The sequence below is a fragment of the Ammodytes marinus genome (genome assembly GCF_949987685.1).
Source record: "Ammodytes marinus genome assembly, chromosome: 20".
NCBI lineage: Eukaryota > Metazoa > Chordata > Actinopteri > Uranoscopiformes > Ammodytidae > Ammodytes > Ammodytes marinus.
Window position 1 is genome coordinate 13,718,334 of NC_137224.1, and position 6,962 is coordinate 13,725,295.

Here is a 6,962-nt window from a genome sequence, read left to right on the forward strand (position 1 = left end):
ACTTCCTTCCCCGCAGCCCAGCGTTTTAAGCACTGGTGTCTATTCTTGGACTCCACAAGCCTTGAATGAAGAAAATGGAGTAAACAGTGTCCGATTGAAGCATGTTAACAGAGTTCCCAGGTGGAGTTAACAGGGGAGGGGCAGTCTGCTCCCAGGACGCTGTAATGATTCTGGATTGGACTGCCGAGATTCTTTTTCTTTTCCTCTTTTTAGGAATGTAGCTCCAAACATTTTAACACAACACAAAAAACAAAACAGATAAAAGAATAAAAAACTATCTATAAACGATGGGCTAAATTGCATATTTTGTGTTTAGAATTTTCTGTGCGCTCTGTGTGTAATGTAGCCTAGTGTTATTTGAACAGGGACTATGTACAAAAAACATTCATCTTTAAGGCAAGGAGAGATTTAGAGTACCAGGTTTCAGCAAATTTCTATTTTGCACCCGTGGGCAGGTAAGTAAAATAACAAAATATTAGTAAAAAAAATAGACAAGATACAAAGATATACATACGTACTATTAGAAATATGGCCATAACGCATCACTGCAACCACTTTCATATGTGTAAAATCTGCTAAATACCTTACATTTATAGGATGATTTAGTGATTTATGAAGCTTAATAAACATTTGTACAAATGGAGAGTTGATTTCTTTTGTTATTTTTTGCAGAATTTTGAGTGGAACTCATGCGAGATAACTAAAACTTACTGAAGGCTTATATAAGTGATGTGCTAACTATCAAGAGTTTAAGAACTCATCTGACAATTTGCCATCTACTAACATGTAGACAGATTATTTGAATGGCTCAAGGTAATTCAATTTACTTATTTATAACTGAAGTCCTGAGGAGTAGCTGAGTCTGGAATGAAGTCAATTCATGAAACAACAACAACAGGCCTTCTTCACAGAAGACATTTTGAAATATCACCGTAGAAAAAGCTTGGATGTAAATAATAAAATTAAATGAAGGATGGCTAACTTAATTTCAACTTCAGCGTCCTAGTAATGAAAACACTTGCTCACTGGCAGGACTTATTGGGAGACTTGAACAGTACGGAGCCATCTTTAAAGGGCTTTTTCTACTACTGTATGATAAGCCACAATGTATTCAGTTAAAAAAGGGTTATTGCCACTGATGTGCTTATTTGATGAAAATGTTGATTTTGCCTTTCAATAAAACAGGTATTTCTTTTTGTCACCTCCAAAACAGTGAGAGGGAAGGCAAAGCCCGAAATAAAAAGAAATGTTTTGCACATACTGTACATTGGTGTAATTTGTGAAATTGTAATTCAGTGTATTAACTCTTGTCAGGAACATTATTTTTGGGCATCTAAAGAGGCACAAAGAGAGATCAAAGACGCTTGCCATGGTGTAGTTCGCATCAAAGGTCATGACTAAGGCCCAGTTTCGCTTGAATATGGGATTGTACTGAAGAAAATATTATAAAAGACAGCATTTCTTTCATCTCTGGACAGTTTATTTTCTTCTGGTCCCATACCGGATGACTACTTAAAAGATGGATGATATTATTAGATCTGAAAACTAACGGGAGAAGATTCATGGCTAAGCTTGGTAATAGAAACATTTTCAGCTACATAAATAATCCGTGTAGAAAATGCACAATCACATTACAACTACCTCTAACTTATGCATTCAATATCAGATGCAGCTCTTCTGAAGGTCCTTCGCCGATATAGTTCTCAGAGAGTGAGAGGAGAGGAAGAGGGGAGGGAAGGGCATGGCAGAGGGAGGAGGGGACAGGCAGGGTGGCACGGAGATGACGGATGGAGTGTCTGAGATCGAGCCGTAGTCAGCTCTCCGCACATCCACTGCACTGGAGTCAGCGGAGGCATGGAAAAACACTGAGGGAGGGTCCATGGGGTCTGTGGTTAAATCTGCCAACAGAGATATACGAAACCCAACCTTGAATTTTTGTAGATATTTACAACATAAGATACTTTACTTGGAAAAAACATTGTGAACGTCACATTTCTGTATCTATATTTAACCTCTGCTCTGTGTGTGTACACATTTCATGTTTTATTTCTTCTTCAATAAAAGCTGCACTGGGTAACATCATTTACTAGTGCCTCCAAATGGCAGACAGCAGAAAGTGCTTCAATGCCAAGAAGTCAAGTTGCGCCCATAAACAAGATATAGCCCAGGCTCATGGTTAATAACCCAGTTGGCCTGTTGTATTTTCCAAAAAATTACACCCAGGAGACGAGAGAAAAAAAATACCAGCCGTTGATGAGTCCAGTTTTTTCTCTCGATGGAAGTTTATCTCTGTCTCATTTCTACCTTTAGCCTCATTTTGTCACTCTGTGACAGACGGTTCCATGCTTAAAAGTTGACAGTTTTCTCTGTAATATTGGAGATTAGATGAAAACTATACATGGGAAAACACAAGTCAGACCTGTACGGGTTTCTGTACTTTATGTCTGCAGTTTTCTCAAGTGTAGGTTGAAATGAGGCCATGACTAAAAAACTATCAAATATCAAATATATTACTCTACCTGAGTCATCTGTGAGCTGGGTGTGCAGGTACTGGTTCTGGGTGTAGAATTTGTTGTAGATACAATACACTGCAGCCATCAGGGCGAAGGTTCCCATGGCCGCAGCAATGAACAGACCCATTTTGGCATCGTCTTTGTCTTCACCGGCAACTGTTGAGGACAATACAAACACGTAGAGTAAACCAACAGCACATCTATGCGGTTAAGGGTAATGCCGATTATAAGGATGTTAACATTGTGCAGGTTGGATATGAATATTTACTTTCTCCGAGCTATACACTTACATGTGTGCTTTACATTCAAATGAGCGGTTTCCTCTTTTCTGAGTAGGTCCCGTATGTGTGGTGAAGGCCGAGGAGGTGGAAGAGGCGCGGCCGGGGCCTGATGGCTGTGGTGGATCTCCTGCTCAGACTGCAGTGTGCTCTGGGAGCTGCTCAGTGGAAACACCAGCAACAGACACAGAGCTGCTAGGCCCGCCATGTGTGGCTCAACCACTGGTACTCCTAGAAATTGAATCTTTGTGAATATTTTTATTAGGGTTGACCTATTCTAAAAAGTTTAGTGCCTCCCACACGCATTCTCCTAACTGCTTACAAAGCCTCACCATAAGCAGCTATTTCGCTAAAAAGTCAAAACAATAATGCTCTACTGATTGTTGTGCATAGTAATAATTTCCCATTTGCATGTAGCAAACAAAACAAAGACCTGCTCTTAAACAGAGGCCTCTGAAACTACTTGATGAACTCTTTATCCTACACACACACAACACGTATTATGGAAAGGCAACATTTTCAATCGATTAAGTCAATTTCTGTGTTTACCTGAGTTGGAAGCGAGGATGTCGTGTTTCTCTCTGCCTGGGTGTTTGTCCTCTCCTCTCTGCTGACTCAAGTGAGACTGCATCCAAGACAACTAGACTCCCCAGACGACTACTATTTCCACAGAGGACACCTGTGAGTTCTCCTCTACACAAGCACACACAAAATGGCCCTACACAAGTGTTCTACGTTGAAACAGACAAAAGGAAAAAATAAATGAACGTGATAGGAAATTCTTATGTGTGTGCTGAAAGGCTTTCTTTAGTAACTTCCCTGGTACAATGTTTTGTACGCTCTTTTTTTTTCTTCAGAAACCTGACCTTGAATTTGTAGTTCTGACATACAGTCCCCTCCATAAGTATCGGAACAGTGAGGCCAATTCCTTTATTTTTGCTGTAGACTGGAAACATTTGGGTTTGGCACCAAAATATGAATATGAGACAATAGATCAACATTTCAGCTTTCATTTCCAGGTATTTACATCTGGATCTGATAAATAACTTAGAGGATATCATTATTTGTAAAGGAACACCACATTTTTAGGGGAGCAAAAGTATTGGCACATGTGACTGACAGGTGTGTTTTGTTGCCCAGGTGTGTCCTATTACATTGATAATTCAAACAATAAATAGCGCTGAATGTCTATGCTTAGTTTCAGATTTGGGTTTTGCCTGTGCAGACTGCAATTATTATAGTTAGAGCTGTAACCAACATGAAAACCAGAGAGCTGTCTATGGGTGAAAAAGAGGCAATTGTGAAGCTGAGAGAAGATGGAAAATCCATCAGAGCCATTGCACAAATATTGGCCATAGCCAGTACAACCATTTGGAATGTCCTGAAGAAGAAAGAAACCACTGGTGTACTAGGTAACAGACGTCGAACGGGTAGACCAAGGAAAACAACAGCAGTTGACGACAGAAACATTGTGAGAGCTGTAAAGAAATACCCTAAAACAACTGTTGTTGACATCAGCAACAACCTCCAGAGGGCAGGAGTGAAGGTATCATCAACTAATGTTTGCAGAAGACTTCATGAACAAAAGTACAGAGGCTACACCAGAAGATGCAAACCACTCATTAGCAAAAAGAATAAGAAGGCCAGGCTGGATTTTGCCAAAAAGTACAGAGACAAGCCTCAAAAATTCTGGGACAACGTTTCATGGACTGATGAGACAAAGATTAACCTTTACCAAAATTATGGAAAGGTTAAAGTTTGGAGAAAAAGGATCTGCTCATGATCCCAAACATACAAGCTCATCTGTGAAACACGGTGGAGTCATGGCTTGGGCTTGCATGGCTTCTTCTGGGACGGGCTCATTATTCTTCATTGATGATGTAACACAGGATGGCAACAGCAAAATGAACTCAGAAGTCTACAGGAACATTTCGTCTGCCAATTTAAAGAAAAATGCAACCAAACTGATTGGAAGATCATTCATCATGCAACAAGATAATGATCCAAAACACACTGCAAAAACAACTAAGGAGTTCATCAGGGGCAAGAAGTGGAAGGTGTTTGACTGGCCAAGTCAATCTCCAGACTTAAACCCTATAGAGCAAGCATTTTACCTGCTAAAGAGGAGACTGAAGGGAGTAACCCCCCAAAACAAACAACAACTGAAAGAGGCTGCGGTGAAAGCCTGGAAAAGCATCACAAAAGAAGAATGCACAAGTTTGGTGACGTCAATGGGTCACAGGCTTGATGCAGTTATTGCAAGCAAAGGATTTGCAACAAAATATTAAGTTTTATTCACTTTAATTTATTTTAAGTCTATCTGTTCCAATACTTTTGCTCACATAAAAATGTGGTGTTCCTTTACATATAATGATATCTTCTAAGTTATTTATCGGATCCAGATGTAAATGCCTGGAAATAAAAGCTGAAATGTTGATATTTTGTCTCATATTCATCTTTTGGTGTCAAACCCAAATGTTTCCAGTCTACAGCAAAAATAAAGGAATTGGCCTCACTGTTCCGATACTTATGGAGGGGACTGTATGTATTAAAACAAATGGAGTGATGCCATTGGAAGTGCTCTCCAGTGTTTCCAATATTTGTTAATTACCTATTTTTGGTTTTATACAGTAAAAGTTGTAACGTGAAACATGAAAAGTGATGAACCAATATTATTTTGCAGAGGTCAGGCAAACCCTCTGAAACACAATGTCGTTAAGAAGGGAACTGCTCTAACATGAGTGCAACAGAGCTCCCTACTGACAATACAATGTACTGCTTCAATCTCCAGCTACTGGGGAGGAAAAAAGAAGATAGACAAACTTTATTGCAAACATTTAATTTTGTTATTTAAATAATAAAAATAAGAGGAACCCGAGAGATTATGTTAAGTTGCCTTCACAGTCTGATATAATGAAACCCTTGGCGCTGTGTGTTCCATTCCCATAGCCTGCACGGCCTTGCTAGAACACTCAAAGTGCTCAAGGACAAAAAGATTAGAAAGAATAACAAAGAAACATGCCAACTGGTCATTTAGTCTAACAGTCAAAACATTGTTTCAAAAGCTAAAGTTGTAAAATATCTGCTGCCTTAGCACAGGTTCTGATATCCTTGAAATGTCCCGTTTCAGGCCACCTGCATGTATTCTGCAAAATATGAGCTGCCAGACTTTAACATACGCAACTATGAATCTACATTTCATTACAAGGAGACAGAGCAAGTCTTCACTCTGCCTCTACATGTTTACCTTGGTATGGCCTGAAGCCCATCACATGTATACCCTTTCAGCAGTTTTGATATTATTTAACTTTTCCCAGGCAGATAGTGGTAAGATGGGCAGCAGGGCACCGCAGGGGAAGTGTTTTTTTTTCCCCCTTAAAAAAAGTGCCAGCATCTCTTGGCCTTTAGGTCAGCGATATAGCCGGCATGTGCTTCAGTGAAGAAGCCCCGTGAGAAATACTGGAGAACTGTGTCTGCCGTTGTTTTCAAATGTAGATAATGGAAAGAAAATAAACGTGACTAAGGGAGTAGTTTGAAAAACGACATCCAACTGTCAGTCAGCAGCCTATGTTACTAGAGACAGGGTCAGAATCGGTCTCATTCATCTTATTTTATGGAACATGCGCATCAAATTCCTGCATCTCATCCTAGTTGTTACTTACACCTTCAACTGAACAATATTTTAAATTATTTTCTGCTTTGGAGCCAGCCTTTGTGAGCAAATACTGACACTTTTTGCGAAACTTTCATGTGCTCGAAAAACAGAAGTGAACCAACAAATAACCAGCCAGCTATACTGTACGACAGATGAGATACAACAAAACATTAAATGTTTATATCAAAAGGCAGGATGGATGAAAATGTTAATTTAGTGCCTTTTATCGAGATGAAATTGACACATCCTTAAAATCACTACCTAAAAGCATAAAAATAGAAAACTAAAAAAAAAAGAAAAAAAGTCAAGAGTTTTTCAGGTAGAAGTCCAATCTGTGTTAAATTGCAAACAAACTACATTTCAAACAGTGAATAAATAAACTGAAGTGCTGAAAAGGAATATTTAATAAAATAGCAAAAATATATTACATTGCAATGGTATTATATTACATTTTCACAAAAATCTATTGTTTACAGCCTCACAGACCAAAAATACACAATTTAAAAGTTGATCTAT